This window comes from Theropithecus gelada, chromosome 9 (assembly GCF_003255815.1).
Source record: "Theropithecus gelada isolate Dixy chromosome 9, Tgel_1.0, whole genome shotgun sequence".
In the NCBI taxonomy this organism is placed as follows: Eukaryota; Metazoa; Chordata; class Mammalia; order Primates; family Cercopithecidae; genus Theropithecus; species Theropithecus gelada.
This window is the reverse complement of record NC_037677.1, coordinates 99,135,673-99,155,651: the sequence shown is the minus strand read 5'-3', so window position 1 is coordinate 99,155,651 and position 19,979 is coordinate 99,135,673. Positions and strand designations below refer to the sequence as shown.

Here is a 19,979-nt window from a genome sequence, read left to right as displayed (position 1 = left end):
TTTTTTTTTTTTTTTTTTTTGAGACAGAGTCTCGCTCTTTAGCACAGGCTGGAGTACAGTGGCTGGATCTCAGCTCACTGCAAGCTCCGCTGCCCAGGTTCATGCCATTCTCCTGCCTCAGCCTCCCGAGTAGCTGGGACTACAGGCACCTGCCACCTCACCCAGCTAGTTTTTTTGTATTTCTTAGTAGAGACGAGGTTTCACCGTGTTAGCCAGGATGGTCTCGATCTCCCGGCCTCGTGATCCCCCCGTCTCGGCCTCCCAAAGTGCTGGGATTACAGGCTTCAGCCACCGCGCCCGGCCTGATATACAATCTTTAAGACTTTCTTTTGAGCATGTATAATCAAAGTCAAACTTTTTTCTTTTTTTTAAGTAAAAATGAAACTCCACTCTGCCCATTGTTTTGTTGTGCGACATGGTTTCTACATGTTTTCAGTGTTGCCTGGAATTTTTTAATGTCCTTTTTGTAATTAGGAAAACAATAACGTTATATTTGTTTGGGGGAATAAAAGTATACCAGGCAAGGACAGAAGACAATGAACGCGTGATGTGAGTAGCCCAGTGAAGAGAAGCAAAGGACAAAGGTTTTCCTGTGTTCAGGTCACCACGGTACTCAATACAGGAGGCCCTAGACATGCCCAGTTGGCTCAGGAGGTTGACAGTGTCCTGTTCTCCCTAAATCTTCAAAGTCAAACACAGGCTGCTGGAGCTAGGCCTGGGGCTAGGAGATACCGGGCTGCAGCCTCTCCCGGAGATGCGTTCCCTGCCCGGCACAGTGCCCCAGGTATGCAGCTTCCACTGGGCCAAGCAGGACAAGGCAGAGAAGGACTCCCAGTGCTGTTTCAGGGTCTACCTGCTGCATGCCAGCAAAACAACAATCCACTGCCTGGGTGTGCTGCAATTCCTCTTTAAAAGCACTTGAATTCCCTCCCTTTCCTCTTCCTCCCCTGGCTCAAGCTCCAACTGTCATCTGTCCAGAGAGAGGGCTCTGTGAGGAGTCAGAAATGCTGCTTGAACCTCATCAGAACTCTTGAGGCAGGGCCATTCTGTTCCCCTGGTCCTTGAGTCCTGGAAAGAACCCAAACAACAAGCTTGTCCTCATGTCTGCCCAGCAAGGCAAGAAGACAGGCTTGGTGGTGGAGACCCACTCCCAGGGAAGCCCAAGCAGTACTGTGTCTGGCTTAGGGGCACCATTCATTTTCCACTGAGAGCTATGAAGAAACTGAGTGAGAAAGCAGATCACTGTATCTCATCCAAAGCTGTTCCAATAAACACATTCTCCTCAGTACCAGAGAGCATACCTTAAAGTGGTAACCTGACCACACCTGCACTTGTGGCCTAGATTGCTTCTCAGGACTCACTGTCCCCAGTCTCTGAGAAGTTCTTTTAAAAATTCAGTCATGGCCGGGCGCGGTGGCTCAAGCCTGTAATCCTAGCACTTTGGGAGGCCGCGACGGGCGGATCACAAGGTCAGGAGATCGAGACCATCCTGACTAACACGGTGAAACCCCGTCTCTACTAAAAAATACAAAAAACTAGCTGGGTGAGGTGGCAGGCGCCTGTAGTCCCAGCTACTCGGGAGGCTGAGGCAGGAGAATGGCGTAAACCCGGGAGGCGGAGCTTGCAGTGAGCTGAGATCCGGTCACTGCACTCCAGCCTGGGCAACAGAGGGAGACTCCGTCTCAAAAAAAAAAAAAAAGTTCACTCATGTGGCCAGGCATGGTGGCTCAAGCCTGTAATCCCAGAAATGTGGGAGGCTGAGGCAGGCAGACGGCTTGAGTCCAGGAGTTCGAGACCAGCCTGAGCAACATGGGGAAACCCCAGCTCTACAAAAAATGGAAAAATTAGCCAGGCATGGTGGTGTGCACCTGTAGCCCCAAATAGGAGGCCGAGGTGGGAGGATCACCTAAGCCCAAGGAGGTGGAGGCTGCAGTGAGCTGTGATTGCACCACTACACTCCAGCCTGGGTAACAGAACCAGATCCTGTCTCAAGAAAAAGAAAAAAGAAAAGAAAAGAAAAAAGAAAGAAAAGAAAAATTTGGCTGGGCCAAATTTGGGTCGATTGCTTGAGCCCAGGAGTTCAAGACCAGTCTTGGCAACATGGCAAAACCCTATCTCTACAAAAATTACAAAACTTAGCCAGGCACGGTAGTGTGCATCTGTAGTCCTTCCTAACTACTTGGGAAGCTGATGTTAGAGGATCACCTGACCCCCATCTGGGGAGTCAGAGTTTGCATGAACCAAGATTGTGCCACTACACTCCAGCCTGGGTGACAGAGTGAGACCCTGTCTCAAAAAAGAAAGAAAGAAAGAAAAAGAAAAAAACAGATTGCAACTTTATACAGTTGGAGTCCAATTCTGTTAACAATATGTACATGCCCACATAGATCACTGGCAGACACATGTGAAAATATTCACCAAAGGCCATCTTAGGGTGATGGAGTTATATGTCATTGATATTTTCCTTTTTGTACTTTCTTGCCATTTTGAAATTTTTTTTTGCATAGAGCATGGGTTTTATTACCAGAAAAGAAAAAAAAAGGTAACTATGACTGAATTTTTTTTTTTTTTGAGATGGAGTCTTGCTCTGTTGCCCATGCCATCTTGGCTCACTGCAACCTGTGCCTCCTGAGTTCAAGTAATTCTCCTACATCAGCCTCCTGAGTGGCTGGGATTACAGGTGCCTGCCACCACGCATAGCTAATTTTTGTATTTTTAGTAGTGACAGGGTTTCACCATGTTGGCCAGGCTGGTCTCGAACTCCTGACCTCAAGTGACCCATCCACCTCGGCCTCCCAAAGTGCTGGGATTACAGGCATGAGCCACTGCCCTGGCCTTTTTTTTTTCTTGACAGGTTTTGGCCAGGCGCGGTGGCTCACACCTGTAATCCCAGCACTTTGGGAGGCTGAGGCAGATGGATCACAAGGTCAGGAGATCGAGACCATCCTGGCTAACACGGAGAAACCCTGTCTCTACTAAAAATACAAAAAATTAGCTGGGGGTGGTGGCGAGCGCCTTTAATCCCAGTTACTAGGGAGGCTGAGGCAGGAGAATTGCATGAACCCAGGAGCCAGAGGTTGCAGTGTGCCGAGATCACGCCACTGCACTCCAGCCTGGGCGACAGAGCGAGACTCTGTCAGAAAGAAAGAGGAAGGAAGGAAGGGAGGGAGGAAGGGAGGAAGGGAGGAAGGGAGGAAGGAAGGAAGGAAGCCTGTTTCCTTTTCTTTTGCAATATGCCTCTTTAAATAACAACATAATTTTTTTTTTTTTTTTTTTTTTTTTGAGACGGAGTTGCTCTGTCACCCAGGCTGGAGTGCAGTGGCACAATCTCGGCTCACTGCAACCTCCGCCTTCCAGGTTCAAGTGATCCTCCTGCCTCAGCCTCCTGAGTAGCTGGGACTACAGGTGCCGCCACCATGCCTGGGTTATTTTTTGTATTTTTTAGTAGAGATGGGGTTTCACTATGTTGGCCAGGCTGGTCCTGAACTCCTGACCCTGTGAGCCACCCACCCTGGCCTCCCAAAGTGCTGGGATTATAGGCGTGAGCCACTGCACCCAACCTAATTTTTGTACTTTTAATAGAGACAGGGTTTCAAGCTGGTCTCAAACTCCTGACCTCAGGTGATCCACCCGTCTCAGCCTCCCAAAGTACCGGGGTTACAGGCGTGAGCCACTACACCCAGCCATAAATAATATTGATTGTTTCTATGTATAATGCCAGGCTCTGCATTAGGAACACTACCTATATTATGAAGTAGACATTACTATTACCTGTGTTTCACAGATGAAGTAACTGGTCCAATTTTGGTCCCACATGGCCCAACTAGGATTTGAACCCAGGCAAGCTGCCATTTGGATTCCTGCTCTTAGCCACATTCTTCTCCAGCCCTCTTCACTGAACACTCTATCATGAGCAGTTTCCAGTCATCAAAGTGCTTTACCTCCTGCAGAGATGCTAGGTCTACTGTCCTAACTCTCCAGCAGATCTCTCTGCTTGCCAGTGGGCTTCACTGCCCCCTGCAGAAAGCATCCCTGAATTGCAGGTGCCAGCGACAAAAGGGCCACATTCGGCTGAAAGAGTCAACCAATTAACACTCCACAGGGGTCCAGAGATGACAGACCTAGTCTGAGGGTGAATTATCCTAGCTGAATACCTGCATCAAATAGACTTTTTCGGCCAGGCGTGGTGGCTCAGGCCTGTAATCCCAGCACTTTGGGAGGCCAAGGCAGGCGGATCACGAGGTCAGGAGATTGAGACCATCCTGGCTAACACGGTGAAACCCTGTCTCTACTAAAAATACAAAAAAAAATTAGCCGGGCTTGGTGGTGGGTACCTGTAGTCCCAGCTACTCAGGAGGCTGAGGTAGGAGAATTGCAGTGAGCCGAGATCGTGCCACTGCACTCCAGCCTGGGCGACAGAGCGAGACTCTGTCTCAAAAACAATAAATAGACTTTCTGCTAAGAGTTTCAAGGCATTTAATGTAGTTCTCCAATGGATACAGACCCATGGAAGCTAAAGGAATTTGCTAAAGAAAATCCTTCAGCAACACAGCAGGAGATGCATACCCCCCAACCCCAACAAACTCTCTAGGTACTGTAATTGATTCCTCTACCATAGGCCAGAGCACAGGACCCAGCTAAGGCAACTCATTTCTCAGGGCCTCTGAAATCTCACAGAGATGGCTACCTCTCCACCTGAGTTGTTATTCAGAAGTGGAAAACATTCTCTAAGTCAGTTGTTGGCTGACTTTTGCAGTGAACGGCCAGAGATAAAATATTTCAGGCTTTGAGGGCCATATCATTCTTGTTACAACTACTCAACTCCACTGCTATGGCACAAAAGAAGCCCAGGTAATCCATGATGGGTATGGCTATGTTCCAATATAATTTTACTTATAAAAACAGTTGGTTATCAGGATTTGGCCTGCAGGATGTACCTGCCAACCTCTGCTTTCAGGGTTTAAGTTTTCCCTAAAAATACCCAGATTTATATATTGGCTAAATCACTTAAATTTTAGGGCACAAACTCATTTCTGAGGGACTGACCTTTTTTCTTCAGTGCAGCAGGAACACAATCTTTCAACTATTAATCTAAAATCTTGGGAAAGTGCAGAGAAATCAGGGATTTTTTTGTCTTATAGTTGGTCAGTATTACTAACAGATAAAAATGAAAATATTTCACAGATCTACAGCAACCAGAAAAGAGGATGAATCAGGTTGAGGCAAAGAAAATGTGAGGAAAATTAAAAAGAGCATGAGGGAGAAAAATGGTATGAATATAACCAGGCAGCTCCATTTGGCTTTAGTTAGCTGACTGGGGCAACAGGCAGCTTAGCAAAACCAGGAAACGAGAGCTTGAGGCTGGGCGCAATGGCTAATGCTTGTAACCCCAGTACTTTGGGAGGCCAAGGCAGGTGGATCACCGACCCCAAGAGGTGGAGACCAGCATGGCCAACATGGCAAAACCCCATCTCTACTGAAAATACAAAAATTAGCCGAGTGTGGTGGTGCACGCCTGTAATCCCAGCTACTCAGGAATCTGAGGCATGAGAACAGTATGAACCTAGGAGGTGGAGGCTGCAGTAAGCCGAGATTGCACCACTGCACTCCAGCTTGGGTGACAGAGTGACTCTCTGTCTCCAAAAAAGAGAGAGACAGCTTGACAGCTCTCATTGGTGATGATGGAGCACCTCTTTCCAGAAAGCTTTACCTGAGGAAAATATATTAAGACCACATACATTTGGGACATGAAAGAAGAAAGTCAGATGAGCTGTAGATGAGAAGCTGCCTGCAGCCTAGTAACATCTTACCTGGGGAAGCACTCTGAGCTCCTCACTCAACCTTCCTGACTTCCTTCACTCATCTGCAGGGCAGGGAAGAGGAGGCAAAGCCTGATCTCCCTCTTGGATCTGAGAAGAGAGCCCTGTGGTGTGCTGCTGAGCACAGCAATGCCGAGGCTGCTAACACCCCCAAGACAGAGAGTCCCTTTCTTAGGCTGAAGAGCCTCAGGATACAGCAGGCTTGAGGCAGGATTCTGCTGAGTTTAAGACCCAGGGACTGGAATGGCAGAGCTGAGAAGTATCCATGACCCCGAGGGACCCTGCGCTCCAACTGCTGCAGCAGCCCCTGTCCCTTCCATGTAAGAGTCACTGTCAAAATGCAGCTAGAGTCTCAAATACTTCAAATCCAAGTACATCTTAATTTAAGGAAAAAAAGGACTTCACTCCCCAAACTGGCCATTTCACCTTCCTCCTTAACATGCTTTCATTTTTTCTTTTTTCGTTTTTTGAGGCAGGGTCTTGCTCTGTTGCCTAGGCTGGAGTGCAGTGGCATGATCCTGGCTCACTGTAGCCTCAACTTCCTGGATTCAATCTATCCTCCGCACTAGGCCTCCCCAGTATCTGGGAGTACACGTATAAGCCACCACACCCAGCCCTTAACATGCTTTCATAGCTTTCCATTACCCTTAGAATCAAGACTCTATTGAGGCAAATGCACCATTACTTGCCTCAAGCCCAGCAGTTTCCTATCCCTGCCAGGCCTCCAGCTTTTCCTGAGCCCTCGCCTCTCCCTCACCTCCCTCCAGCTACATAAGCCTTCTTTCAGTTCCTCATTTTTCCCTTTTGGTGATCTTAAGGAATCAAATATTTATTTGCTTATTTTTTCAATGCCTGTCTCTACGAGCTAAAGGCAGTGGAAAGTTTGTTCCACATAGCTTACCTAGCATTTGACAGAGCCTCTGGTATGTAGCAGGCACTTAAATAAAATAAATATAACTGATGAAAAAGTTCCTTTTCCCCAAATCCTCTCTCTTCATCTAAAATGGACCCTTGGTGGCTGAGAGGCTGGAGCACGCAGAGCAGGCTGGTTAGGCTGTCCCTGAAGGCTTGCTCTTGCCACTCAGCAGCTGTAGGAAGTTCTCCAGGGTCCATCACCTCCCTATCACCTCATCTGAAAAGGGGCAATATCAACCAGTATGTTCCTCACCAGGCTACCCACTGCACAGGTTAAATGAGAGAAGCTAAGTACCTAAGACAGTCTGGTGCTCAATATCTACTGTTTTGTTTTTTTGAGACGGAGTCTCACTCTGTCGCCCAGGCTAAAGTGCAATGGTGCAATCTCAGCTCACTGCAACCTCCGCCTCCTACGTTCAAGCAATTCTCATGCCTCAGCCTCCCGAGTAGCTGGGATTACAGATATGCGCCATCATGCTCAGCTAATTTTTGTATTTTCAGTAGAGATGAGGTTTCACCATGTTGCCCAGCCTGGTCTTGAACTCCTGGCCTCAAGTGATCCACCTGCCTCAGCCTCCCAAAGTGCCGGGATTATAGGCGTGAGCCACCACACCCAGCCAATACCTACTGTTTCATTTACTTACTTTTAACTATAGAAAAGCAAGTTTTTGTTGTTGTTGTTGTTGTTGTTGTGTGTGTGTGTGTGTGTGTGTGTGTGTGAGATGGAGTCTCGCTCTGTTGCCCAGGCTGGAGTGTAGTGGCGCAATCTTGGCTCACTGCAACCTCTGCCTCCCAGGTTCAAGCAATTCTCCTGCCTCAGCCTCCTGACAGCTGGGACTCAGGTGCACGCCACCACACCCAGCTAATTTTTATATTTTTAGTAGAGACGGGGTTTCACCATGTTGGCCAGGATGGTCTCAATCTCTTGACCTCGTGATCCACCCGCCTTGGCCTCCCAAAGTGCTGGGATTACAGGTGTGAGCCACCACGCCTGGCATAGAAAAGCAAGTTTTAAAAAAGGGCCTCAACAGGAAAAGACTGAATCACATCTGTTAACTTTTGGGAAGGCAAGAGGAGGAAAACCCCAGGAAAACTCTACAGTGCATTGAGGTTCCTTATGTAAAACATGACTTGCTGTCAATATCCGGAAAAGTCTCTCTGACTTACAGAGGCAGGCTGTGTCCCTCAGCACTTCCAACTTCAGAGACAGGAAGAGCATGATGGATGGATTCCTGGAACTCTAAACTGTGTAACACACTGTATAAGGTTTGCTAGCCGGGCGCAATGGGTCACACCTATAATCTCTCCACTTTGGGAGGCCAACACAGGCAGATCACTTGAGCTCAGGAGTTCAAGAACAGCCTGGGCCACCTGGCGAAATCCTGCCTCCACAAAAAATATAAAAATTAGCTGGGTGTGGTGGCATGCACCTGTAGTCCCAGCTACTTGGGAAGCTGAGGTAGGAGGATCAACTGAGCTTAGCAGGTCAAGGCTACAGTGAGCTGTGATCACAACACTGGACTCCGGTCTGAGCAACAGAGTGAGATCCCATCTTAAAAAAAAAAAAAAAAAAGGCTTGCTGATCTTTCCTAACCCCAAATGTCTGCCACATAGTGTGAATGAACCAATCTCTCTGGCCAAGGAACCTAAGAAGGGAGACCTATTCTCAAGGACTCAGTAAAGTATTTTGTTGCTATAAAAACACTAGGCTCAGGCCGGGCGCGGTGGCTCAAGCCTGTAATCCCAGCACTTTGGGAGGCTGAGACGGGCAGATCATGAGGTCAGGAGATCGAGACCATCCTGGCTAACAAGGTGAAACCCTATCTCTACTAAAAATACAAAAAATTAGCCGGGCGTGGTGGCAGGCGCCTGTAGTCCCAGCTACTCGGGAGGCTGAGGCAGGAGAATGGCGTGAACCCAGGAGCTGGAGCTTGCAGTGAGCTGAGATCGCGTCACTGCACTCCAGCCTGGGCCACAGAGCCAGACTCGGTCTCAAAAAAAAAAAAAAAAACCCTAGGCTCGGTGCGGTGGCTCACGCCTGTAATCCCAGCTACTCAAGAGGCTGAGGCAGGAGAATCACTTGAACCTGAGAGGTGGAGCTTGCAGTGAGCCAAGAACACACCACTGCACTCCAGCCTGGGCGACAGAGCGAGACTCTGTCTCAAACAAAACACACAAACAAAAACAACCACTTTTATATAATGATCCTTCTATTGTTTGTTGAAAATAACGATAACATTTACTGGATGGTCCCAACAGTATTATTTTAATAACATATTCATTCATCTAATTCCTCCTCACTTTAAAAATCCTTTAGCAATGGTTATTAACATATAAAGGTTAATTTCTCCACACCCGGCTAAGTGATCCCACTTAAAGGAATTTATCCTGAAGAAATACTTTGGTAAGAACACAAAGATGGACATAGATGAGGATGCTCACTGCAGCTTTGTGAAAGGAAAAAATTAGAAATGACCCAAATGTCTAACAATAGAAGACTAGTTAAATAAAGTACAGTATATGTAGGCATTAAAAAAGAGTCGCGTTAAAAAGAACATCCTGACATGGAAAGATGTCCAAATGATAGTAAATTTAAAAAGCAAGGTGAAAAACAGTATGAAAAGCATAGTTTATTTTTACAAAATACTGCAAGTTCTTTTCTTTGAGACTGAGTCTTGCTCTATATCACCCATGCTGGAGTGCAGTGGCGTGCTCCCAGCTCACTGCAACCTCCGCCTCCCAGTTCAAGCAATTCTCGTGCCTCAGCCTCCCAAGTAGCTGGGACTACAGGCATGCGCCACCATACCCGGCTAATTTTTGTATTTTTTACTACAGATGGGGTTTCATCATGTTGGCCAGGTTGGTCTCGAACTCCTGACCTCAAGTGATCCACCCATCTCAGCCTCCCAAAGTGCTGGGATTACAGGTGTGAGCCACTGCGCCTGGTCAAAATATTGCAAATTCTGTCCAGACATATGCATGGCAAACAAAACCTGGAAAGAGGAACACCAAAGTTTTCTCTGTGAGGGAATGAATTATGAAGGACTTTCACCTTCTGTATCACGTTTTAGATTTCTTTTTTTTTTTTTTTTTGAGACGGAGTCTCGCTCTGTCGCCCAGGCTGGAGTGCAGTGGCCAGATCTCAGCTCACTGCAAGCTCCACCTTCCGGGTTTACGCCATTCTCCTGCCTCAGCCTCCCGAGTAGCTGGGACTACAGGTGCCCGCCACCTCGCCTGGCTAGTTTTTTGTATTTTTTTTTAGTAGAGACGGGGTTTCACCGTGTTAGCCAGGATGGTCTCGATCTCCTGACCTCGTGATCCGCCCGTCTCGGCCTCCCAAAGTGCTGGGATTACAGGCTTGAGCCACCGCGCCCGGCCACATTTTTGATTTCTAAGTTTCAATTTTATAATGAGCAAGTATTTCTTTTATAAACAGGGGAAAGGAAAGAAAATGTGAAAACAAAAATCTCTGTTAGCGTTAGAGTCTGTCAGTACCACAGGGTTGGATCAGCCATGAGCTCTGATGGCCTGGGAGAGATCCCCACTCATGCAGTGCCATCCCAGTACTCAGCAATCAAGCCACTCACAAATCGAGCCAACTCGATGGACTCACAAATCGAGCCAACAGAGCACATGTCATGAGGTTGCCATTAAACAGCAGCAAGCGAAGGCACTTCAATTTCCAGTGTCAGTTACAAGGTTGGGGAGATATGTTTTTCCTAAAAACGCAAATGAAATTGCCTTGGAATTTGTGGTTAAGGCCTACCAATGGTAGAACTGAGAGCAGACAGCCTCTCCAGCAGAATTCTAAAGCACAGTTCAGAAATCAAGCCCTGTTGAGTTGGGGAATGGTTTCTTTCTAACAAAACCCAGAGGATGGGGGGCAGGAGAATAGTCACTGGCAATCTGAGAAGAATAAGCTGATCGTAAAATGAAAGGGGAACAGGGAAGTAAGAAAAACTGGCTGCAAAGTAGGACAGACAGACATGGAAGTGTTTACTGGTGAAGTTACTGATACATTTATTACAAAACTTTCCAAACGACTCCTGCCACAGGCTAGATTTGTTTGTAAATCTGCCATAGCAGGTGAAATGACAGCCATCTTGTCCTCATGACTGGAACATTCTCTTCCCAGGCCGAGTGTCCTGACCAATATGCAAGGTTCCTCTGATTCCAGGCAGGGCTGGGGCTTCTTAGGTGGGAGTGTTTTGCCCACCCGATGGGCATTCCCCTCCTTACTAACAGAACCCCAATTTTGTTTTTCTCCTTTTCCTGGCCATTCCCTTCTGGGAGCCAGGCCCATTCCCAGCCAATATCATCCTTGACCTAACACTAGCCAATGAGATGCAAAGGGGACACCAACGAGGGCGGTTCTGTGGAGGTTTTGGTTCATCTTTAAAGGACACAAAACAGAAATGTCTCTCTTACTGCCTGTAGACTCTGTCAAGGGTGATCAGGATGCTAGGATTATGGCAGCCATCACTGGAATATGAGGAAACCAGTTTAAAAAGACAAGCCAAGTGTTAAGGAAGGCAGAGAAGTTAAGAGCAACTCAGGTCCTTGACAATATCGCTGAACAGATGCCAGTCAACCCTGGAACTGCCCCTCCTCCAGATGGCTTGCTATGTAAGGTAAGTTCCCTTATTGTTAGGCCACTCTAGTCAGGGTGTTCTATTACTTGTAGTCAAAACCATCCCAACACATACAAGACAGAACAGAAGGTGCCCGCTCCATCGACACCTCCTCTAATAATCTGACTTCCGAGTGTTAACTGCACACCATGATTACTGAGATAAGAGATGTCCCTACAGTTCTGTGGCAGCAACTGATTTTGCCTGTGCAAAGCCGTGCTATTCTGCTGGTGGTTAGCCTTTGCTTTAGAGGACTTCCCTCCCACTCCATGTGCTTGGAAGTGAAGAGCAGAGGGAAGACTTTCAACTTAAGTCCTGGTGGTCCATCTGGACCACTGCCACCAACCAAGGTGGTCACATGGCCCAGACAGAACTAATCTGTGTCCTACCCCAGAATTGATGTAGAAATGTCCAAAGTTTAAAGCCTTGGCTGGGCGCAGTGGCTCACATGTGTAATCCTAGCACTTTGGGTGACCAAAGTGGGTAGAGCACTTGAGCCCAGGAGTTTAAGACCAAAACCTGGGCAACAGCGAGACCCTGTCTCTACAAAAATTTAAAAATTAGCTGAGTGTGGTGGTGTGCATCTATAGTCGTAGCTACTCAGGAGGTTGAAATGGGAAGATCACTTGAGCCCAGAAATTTGAGGCTGCAGTGAACTAAAAAGGTGCCACCGTACTCTAGCCTCTAGCCTGGGTGACAAAGCAGGAACCCTGTCTCAAAAAATCAATAAAAAGACAGACCAGTTATGGGGGCTCACACCTGTAATCCCAACACTTTGGGAGGCCATGGTGGGTGGATCACCTGAAGTCAGGAGTTCGAGACCAGCCTGGCCAACATGGTGAAACCCTGTATCTCTACTAAAAATACAAAAATTAGCCAGGCATGTTGGTGCACACCTGTGGTCCCAGCTACTTGGGAGGCTGAGGCAGGAGAACTGCTTGAACTCGGGAGGTGGAGGTGCAGTGAGCCGGGACTGTGTCATGCCTGGGCAACAGAACAAGACTGTCTCAAAAAAAAAAAAAAAAAAAAAAATCGGTAAAGAAAAAACAAAAAACACCAAAGTTAAAAGCACAAAGCCCTGTGCCTGCTGGGACTACAAACTGAGAGAAACTGAAACTAGGAATGACGGTGCTCACCTCCCCAATGGTGGCACATGGGGAGAGTCTGCAGAACAAGATCAACATACAGAGTCATAGCTATCATCATAGCCCAGAGGACCCCGTTTGAACATACAGATCAAGCCACACCTGAAACCCTTGTTGTACCAGTCACCTGAGCCAATAAAGTCTGTTACGGTTTTTTTTTTTTTTTTTTTTTTCGCTCCTTTTTGAGACAGGGTCTTGCTCTGTCGTCCAGGGTGGAGTGCAGTTGTGCGATCATGGCTCACTGCAGCCTCGACCTGCCTGGCTCAAGTAATCCTCCTACCTCAGCCTCCCGAATAGCTGGGACTACAGATGCATGACACCATGCCTGGCTAATTTTTCAGTTTTTTTACTCTACGCTTGTTTGGTTTCGCCATGTTGCCCAGGCTGGTCTCAAACTCCTGGGCTCAAGCAATCTGTCTGCCTCACTGCCTCAGCCTCCCAAAGTATTGGGACTACAGGTGTGAGCCACCACGCCTGGCCCTCTCATTGTTTAATGTAGTTTGAGTTGGGTTTCTGCCATTTTCTTTTCTTTTTTTTTTTTTTTAGGCAGGGACTTGCTCTATCACCCACGCTGGCTGAGTGCAGTGGCATGATCACAGCTAACTGCAGCCTTCACCTCCTGAGCTCAAATGATCATCCCAACTCAGTCTCCCAAGTAGCTGAGACCACAAGTGCATACCACCACACCCAGCTAATTTTTTGTTTGTTTATTTGTTTTGAGACAGAGTCTCGCTCTGTTGCTCAAGCTGGAATGCAGTAGTGCAACCTCCGCCTCCTGGGTTCAAGTGATTCTCCATTCTCCTGACTCAGCCTCCTGAGTAGCTGGGATTACAGGTGCGCGCCACCACTCCTGGCTAATTTTTGTATTTTTAGTAGAGACAGGGTTTCTCCATGTTGGTCAGGCTGGTCTCAAACTCCTGACCTCGTGATCTGCCTGCTTCGGCCTCCCAAAGTGCTGGGATTACAGGCGTGAGCCGCCGTGCCTGGCCCATTTTCTTATAACTAGAAGAATCCTAACTAAATCACCCTAATCTATCTATATCTATAGAGCCACATCTGGAAGCCTTCACTGCCTCTGGGTGCTCTTCATTCTCAGATCTCTCCCATTTCTACTTCCTTTTCTCTCCAGCTCAGCTTCCACCTCTGCGCAAACCTACCAGAGGGTAGCTGTCTGCCAGCAGGTCAGCGCTGTTATAGAAGCCATCTGAGTCATGCTTCAGAGGAGGCTTCCAAGGCTGCCTCTTACAGCTCCATGGCTGGGTGTGGGCATCTCCATCCCCGCCCCCACACCCACCAGAGCCTCATCATTCCCCTTTCATTCGCCTCCCACTGCCTTGATGCTATTTCCAAGGCTGGGTTGTAAGGCTGTGGATGTTACTTAGATCTGGAAAAGCAGGTCTAAACAATCCACTTGCTTGATTACACGGCTAAGCATGTTCTCACATGCAAATGGGTGGGTGGAGTGCTCCCCATAAACTCACTAAGTTTAAGGTGGACAGCACAAGTGAGGCAAGACCATCAAACAGAATTACAACGCTATGTACATAGGCAGGTATATCTGTGTACACATCAAACATAAACAACACACGTTCTGTACAGTATGTATACATGTAACTCTTGTAGCATGTAACCACACAGGGGTAGAGTAATGCCTACGAGTCATAAAGGAGGTGCTCTGCAGCAGCAGCTGAGTGATCTGCTCTGAGAAAACCTGATAGACCTACACTCAATCTTACAAAATATTTATAATAAGGGGCAATTACTCACACTATAAAAAGATTCTTCACCTTATTAAGGGATTTACTACAAGGTCCCACTAAACTGCATGGGCTCTACTGGACTTAGAATAGGGTTTGATTTGCATAAGACTTCACAGACAACTACATAAATCAACTACAAAAAACCAAGGAGCCACACCTGAACTGAATGTTTTCAGCTATATAATATGATGTACAAAACGAAGTAATTTTATTTGTACCAATATTACTGATTTTCCGTGTGAGTAAGATAATGCCTCCAAGTGTCATCATGTCAGCTGAGGCTGCACATCTGATTCAGGGCAAGCAAGACATTTCCTAATACAGTTTTGCTATTAAGTAGGGTCTTTACTGTCATTGAGAAACAAACAAACAAAAAAAGACCAAGGTACCCATCTTGATCCATAAAGTTTTTAAAGACTGAATAATGATAATGATTGCAGGTAAAACATATAGTACTTACTGCGTACCAGGCACATTCTAAGTGTTTTACAGATATTAACTCACTTCTCAATAACTTCATGAGGTTACTATTATCCCTGCTTTATAGCTGAGCAAATGGATGTATATGTAGCCCAAGGAGGCAGTAACTGGCAGAGCCAATATGAATGCAGGCTGTCTGGGTCAGGAGGCCACACTCTTAAACCACCACACCATGCTGCTACCTTGATCTGGCAGTCACAGGCAGATGGAGAACAGTTCAGGCGAGAGGAGTGGGGACAGGGACCTACTTAAGCTATTAGCAATGAGTTCAGGCACACAGTGCTAAGGACCTAACTATGCAGTGAAATCAAACAAAAGAAAAGAAAAGAACGATGTTGCTGGAAGTCAGGAGAGCATAAGAGTATTGACCAAAAGGAGACATGAGTGAGGTTTCTAGAGAACTGGTCTGTTTCTCAATTTAGGTACTGGTTACATGGGTGTACGTGGTTTGTGAAAACTCATCAAGCTGTACAGTTATGTGTACTTTTTTTGCTTTGTTTTGTTTTGAGATGGAGTTTTGCTCTTGTTGTCCAGGCTAGAGTGCAATGGCGTGATCTCAGCTCACTGCAACCTCTGCCTCCCAGGTTCAAGTGATTCTCCTGCCTCAGCCTCCCGTGTAGCTGGGATTACAGGTGCCCACCACCATGTCCAGCTACTTTTTGTATGTTTAATAGAGACGAAGTTTCACCATGTTGGTCAGGCTGGTCTCGAACTCCTGACCTCACGTGATCCAACCGCCTTGGCCTCCCAAAGTGCTGGGACTACAGGCGTGAGCCACTGCGCCTGGCCTGTTTTTGTTTTTTGTTTTTTTTCTGAGACAGCGTTTCACTCTGTCATCCAGGCTGGACTGCAATGGTGCAATCATCATTCACTGCTGCCTGTACCTTCCAGGCTTACGGGCAATCCTCCCACCGCAGCCTCCTAAGTAGCTGGGACCACAAGCACGCGTCACTACAATGGCTAATTTTTTTTTTTTTTTTTTTTTTTTTGAGACGGAGTCTCGCTCTGTCACCCAGGCTGGAGTGCAGTGGTGGGATCTCGGCTCACTGCAAGCTCCGCCTCCCGGGTTTACGCCATTCTCCTGCCTCAACCTCCTGAGTAGCTGGGACTACAGGCACCCGCCACCACGCCCGGCTAGTTTTTTGTATTTTTTTTAGTAGAGACGGGGTTTCACCGTGTTAGCCAGGATGGTCTCAATCTCCTGACCTCGTGATCCGCCCATCTCGGCCTCCCAAAGTGCTGGGATTACAGGCTTGAGTCACCACACCCGGCCTTTTTTTTTTTTTTTTTTTGAGATGGAGTCTCTCTCTCTGTTGCCAGGCTGGACTGCAGTGGCGTGATCTCGGCTCACTGCAACCTCTGCTTCCCACGTTCAAGTGACTCTTCTGCCTCAGCCTCCCGAGTAGTTGGGACTACAGGCATGTGCCACCACGCCCAGCTACTTTTTGAATTTTTAGTAGAGATAGGGTTTCACCATGTTGGCCAGGCTGGCCTCGATCTCTTGACCTCATGATCCGCGCACCTTGGCCTCCCAAAGTGCTGGGATTACAGGCATGAGCCACTGTGCCCGGCCAAATTTTTAAAATTTTTTGTAGAGACAGAATATCCTTATGTTGCCTAGGCTGGTCTTGAACTCCTGGGCTTAAGCCAACCTCCCACCTTGGCCTCCTAAAGTGCTGGAATTACAGGCATGAGCCACCGTGTCTGGCCAAGAGCTGCCATTCAGAGCTACACTGCCTGGGTTAAAATTTGCCTTTGTACCCACTAGATGTGTGACCTTGAACATGCAGCTCAACCTGTGTTGTCCTGCTTTCTGCAGCTGAAAAGCTGGTATATCACAGTCACTAACCTCACACAGCATGTCCACATATTCAATGGTCACTTGAAGTGGCACACAGAGCACAAGTCTAAATGTTAGTTATTCCCATCACCATTTAGGCCCACAGCCATGGTCTCCTATCTTTTTTTTGAGACGGAGTCTCTTTCTGTCGCCATTCTGGAGTGCAGTGGCGCAATCTCGGCTCACTGCAAGCTCCGCCTCCCGGGTTGACGCCATTCTCCTGCCTCAGCCTCCTGAGTAGCTGGGACTACAGGCGCCCGCTACCACGCCCGGCTAATTTTTTTGTATTTTTAGTAGAGACGGGGTTTCACCATGTTAACCAGGATGGTCTTGATCTCCTGACCTCGTGATCCGCCCGTCTCGGCCTCCCAAAGTGGTGGGATTACAGCCGTGAGCTACCGTGCCCGGCCGGTCTCCTATCTTAAATCAGTTGCCATTTACTTTTCTTTATCATTTTCCCATTATTTAAACAATTTACTATTATCTCCTGCCATGTTCTAAAAAAAATTTAAAAAAGATTTGTTTTACCTGTTATTTAAATAATACAATCATGTTACAGAAAATCTGGAAAACAGAACACTTTTAGGAGTGTAGTCACCCTGTTCCCTTCTGACGTGCTTAAAGTGATCTGCAGACACAAACTACAGCAAGCACATTATAACCACCATAAATGGGGCCATTAGGAACAGAAGGGGCCTGCAGAGCACATATTAGTCAATGTATACTTAACAGTCACAACTTTTATTTTATTTTGAAAATTTACAATCCTACAGAAAAGTTAAAAGAACGATACAATAAATACCCAAATACCATTCACCTAGCTTCACAAGTTGTTAACATTTCGCCACATTTGCTTTAGCTTCTCTTCACACACAGATGTTCTATTTTTTGACAATTAAGTTAAATCATTTGAATCATTTGACAATTAAGTTAAAGACATCAGGTCCTTTTATCCATTAATACTTTAGCCTTTATCTCCTAGCAACAGGGACGTTATCCTGTATAACCATAACACCATAATCACATCCAGGGAATTTTGCGTACAATACTATTAACTAATACACAGTGTATATTCATATTTTTCCAATTGTCTTTAAAAAATGACCTTTTTTTTTTTTTTTTCCAATTTAGGATCTAATCAAAGATCAACAGTGCATTTAAACTGCCATGTTTCCTTTAATGTAGAATAGCCCCGCCCCTTGCCTTTTTATAGCATTGGTGTGTGTGTGTATTTTTTTTTTTTTTTTTAGAGACGGAGTCTCGCTCAGTCGCCCAGGCTGGAGTGCAGTGGCGCGATCTCGGCTCACTGCAAGCTCCGCCTCCTGGGTTCACGCCATTCTCCTGCCTCAGCCTGAGTAGCTGGGACTACAGGTGCCCGCCACCACACCTGGCTCATTTTTTGCATTTTTAGTGGAGACGGGGTTTCACCGTGTTAGCCAGGATGGTCTCGATCTCCTGACCTCGTGATCCGCCCGCCTCGGCCTCCCAAAGTGCTGGGATTACAGGCGTGAGCCACCGCGCCAGGCCTTTTTAAAAAATTTTTTTAGGTAGGGTCTCACTGTGACGCCCAGCCTGGAATGTGGTGGCACAATCATGGTTCACTGCAGCCTCAACCTCCTGGGCTCAAGTGGTCCTCCTACCTCAGCCTCCCAAGTAGCTGGGACTATAGGCATGCCACCACACCTGGCTAATCTTTAATTTACGGGATCTTGCTTCATTGCCCAGGCTGGTCTCAAACTCTTGAGCTCAAGCGATCCTCCTGCTTCACCCCCTCAAAGTGCTGGGATTAGAGCACTGACATTTTTGAAGAACATAGGCATTTGTCTTTAAAGTGTCTCACAATCTGGATTTATCTGTTTATAATTTGATTCAGGTTAAACATTTTTGGGAAAATGCTACATAGTTGATGTTATATACCTCACACTGCAACACATAAGAAGGTACATAATAAAGCCGGGCGCAGTGGTTCACGCCTGTAATCCCAGCACTTTGGGAGGCCAAGGCAGGCGGATCGTGAGGTCAGGAGATCGAGACCGTCCTGGTTAAGGAGGTGAAACTCCATCTCTACTAAAATATACAAAAAGTTAGCCAGGCGTGGTGGCAGGTGCCTGTAGTCCCAGCTACTTGGGAGGCTGAGGCAGGAGAATAGCCTGAACCCAGAAGGCGGAGCTTGCAGTGAGCCGAGATCACGCTGCTGCACTCCAGCCTGGGGGAGAGAGCGACACTCCAGCCTGGGGGAGAAAGCGACACTCCATCTCAAAAAAACAAAAAGGCACATAATAATAATTTGTTCCATTATTAGTGTTGTTCTATTTCACAACTACTGTGATTATTAATTTTTTTTTTTGATATGGAATCTTGCTCTGTTGCCCAGGCTGGAGTGCAGTGGCACAATTTTGGCTCACAGCAACCTCTGCCTCCCGAGTTCAAGCAATTCTCCTGCCTCAGCCTCCCGAGTAGCTGGGATTACAGGTGCCCACCACCATGCCCGGCTAATTTTTGTATTTTCGGTAGAGATGGGGTTTCACCATGTTGGCCAGGCTGGTCTCGAACTCCTGACCTCAAGTGATCCAACTGCCTTGGCCTCCTAAAGTGCTGGGATTACAGGCATGAGTCACTGTGCCCGGCCTGCCTTAGTCCCACTTCTGGCTAACTCAACTGGAGTCTCACAGGAAGGTTTGGAAATCAGTGTGTTGACAAGCTCCTCTGAGGGGTTGATGGGCAGCCAGATTTAGGAACTCCTGCTTAGAGAAGACCCATTGTAGCCTCCATGAGGAGACTGTTCCACAGGGCATACAATGGTAGGTGGTAGTTATGGATCTGCCTCCTGTGCCAACAACTGGCTCCCACAGGTGTGAAATGTGGGCAGAGGGGTTCAACCTAGACAGGTCTATTGTACCCCAAATGTATAACCTACTCAAGGTTTGAAAAAAGAAGTCCCTGGCCTGGCAGTGGCCCATGCCTGTAATCCCAGCACTTTGGAAGGCCGAGGTGGGCGGATCACCGGAGGTCAGGAGTTCAATACCAGCCTGACCAACATGGAGAAATCCCATCTCTACTAAAAGAAAAAAAAAATAGCCAGGCGTGGTGGCACATGCCTATAATCCCAGCTACACAGGAAGCTGAAGCAGGAGAATTGCTTGAACCTGGGAGGCATAGGTTGCAGTGAGCCGAGACTGTGCCATTGCACTCCAGCCTGGGCAACAAGAGCAAAACCCCATCTCAAAAATAAAAAAAAGTCACTGTAACTAGAGAAGCTACCAGATCTATGGTTCTCCAAATTTAGTCTCTACCAGAAGCACCAAGGAACATCACTCCCAAAGATTCTGAGTCAGACATCTGCAATGGGGCCTAGGAATATGTGTTTGCAACAAGCTCTCCAGGTAGTT

General features: G+C 47.1%; 1 protein-coding gene across 4 annotated transcripts in view; it reads right to left on the bottom strand.

Annotated features, from left to right (window-relative positions):
- SUFU (SUFU negative regulator of hedgehog signaling) overlaps positions 1 to 19,979 on the bottom strand; it is a 132,896-nt gene that overhangs the window by 66,586 nt on the left and 46,331 nt on the right. The gene's annotated exons all lie outside the window — the stretch shown is intronic.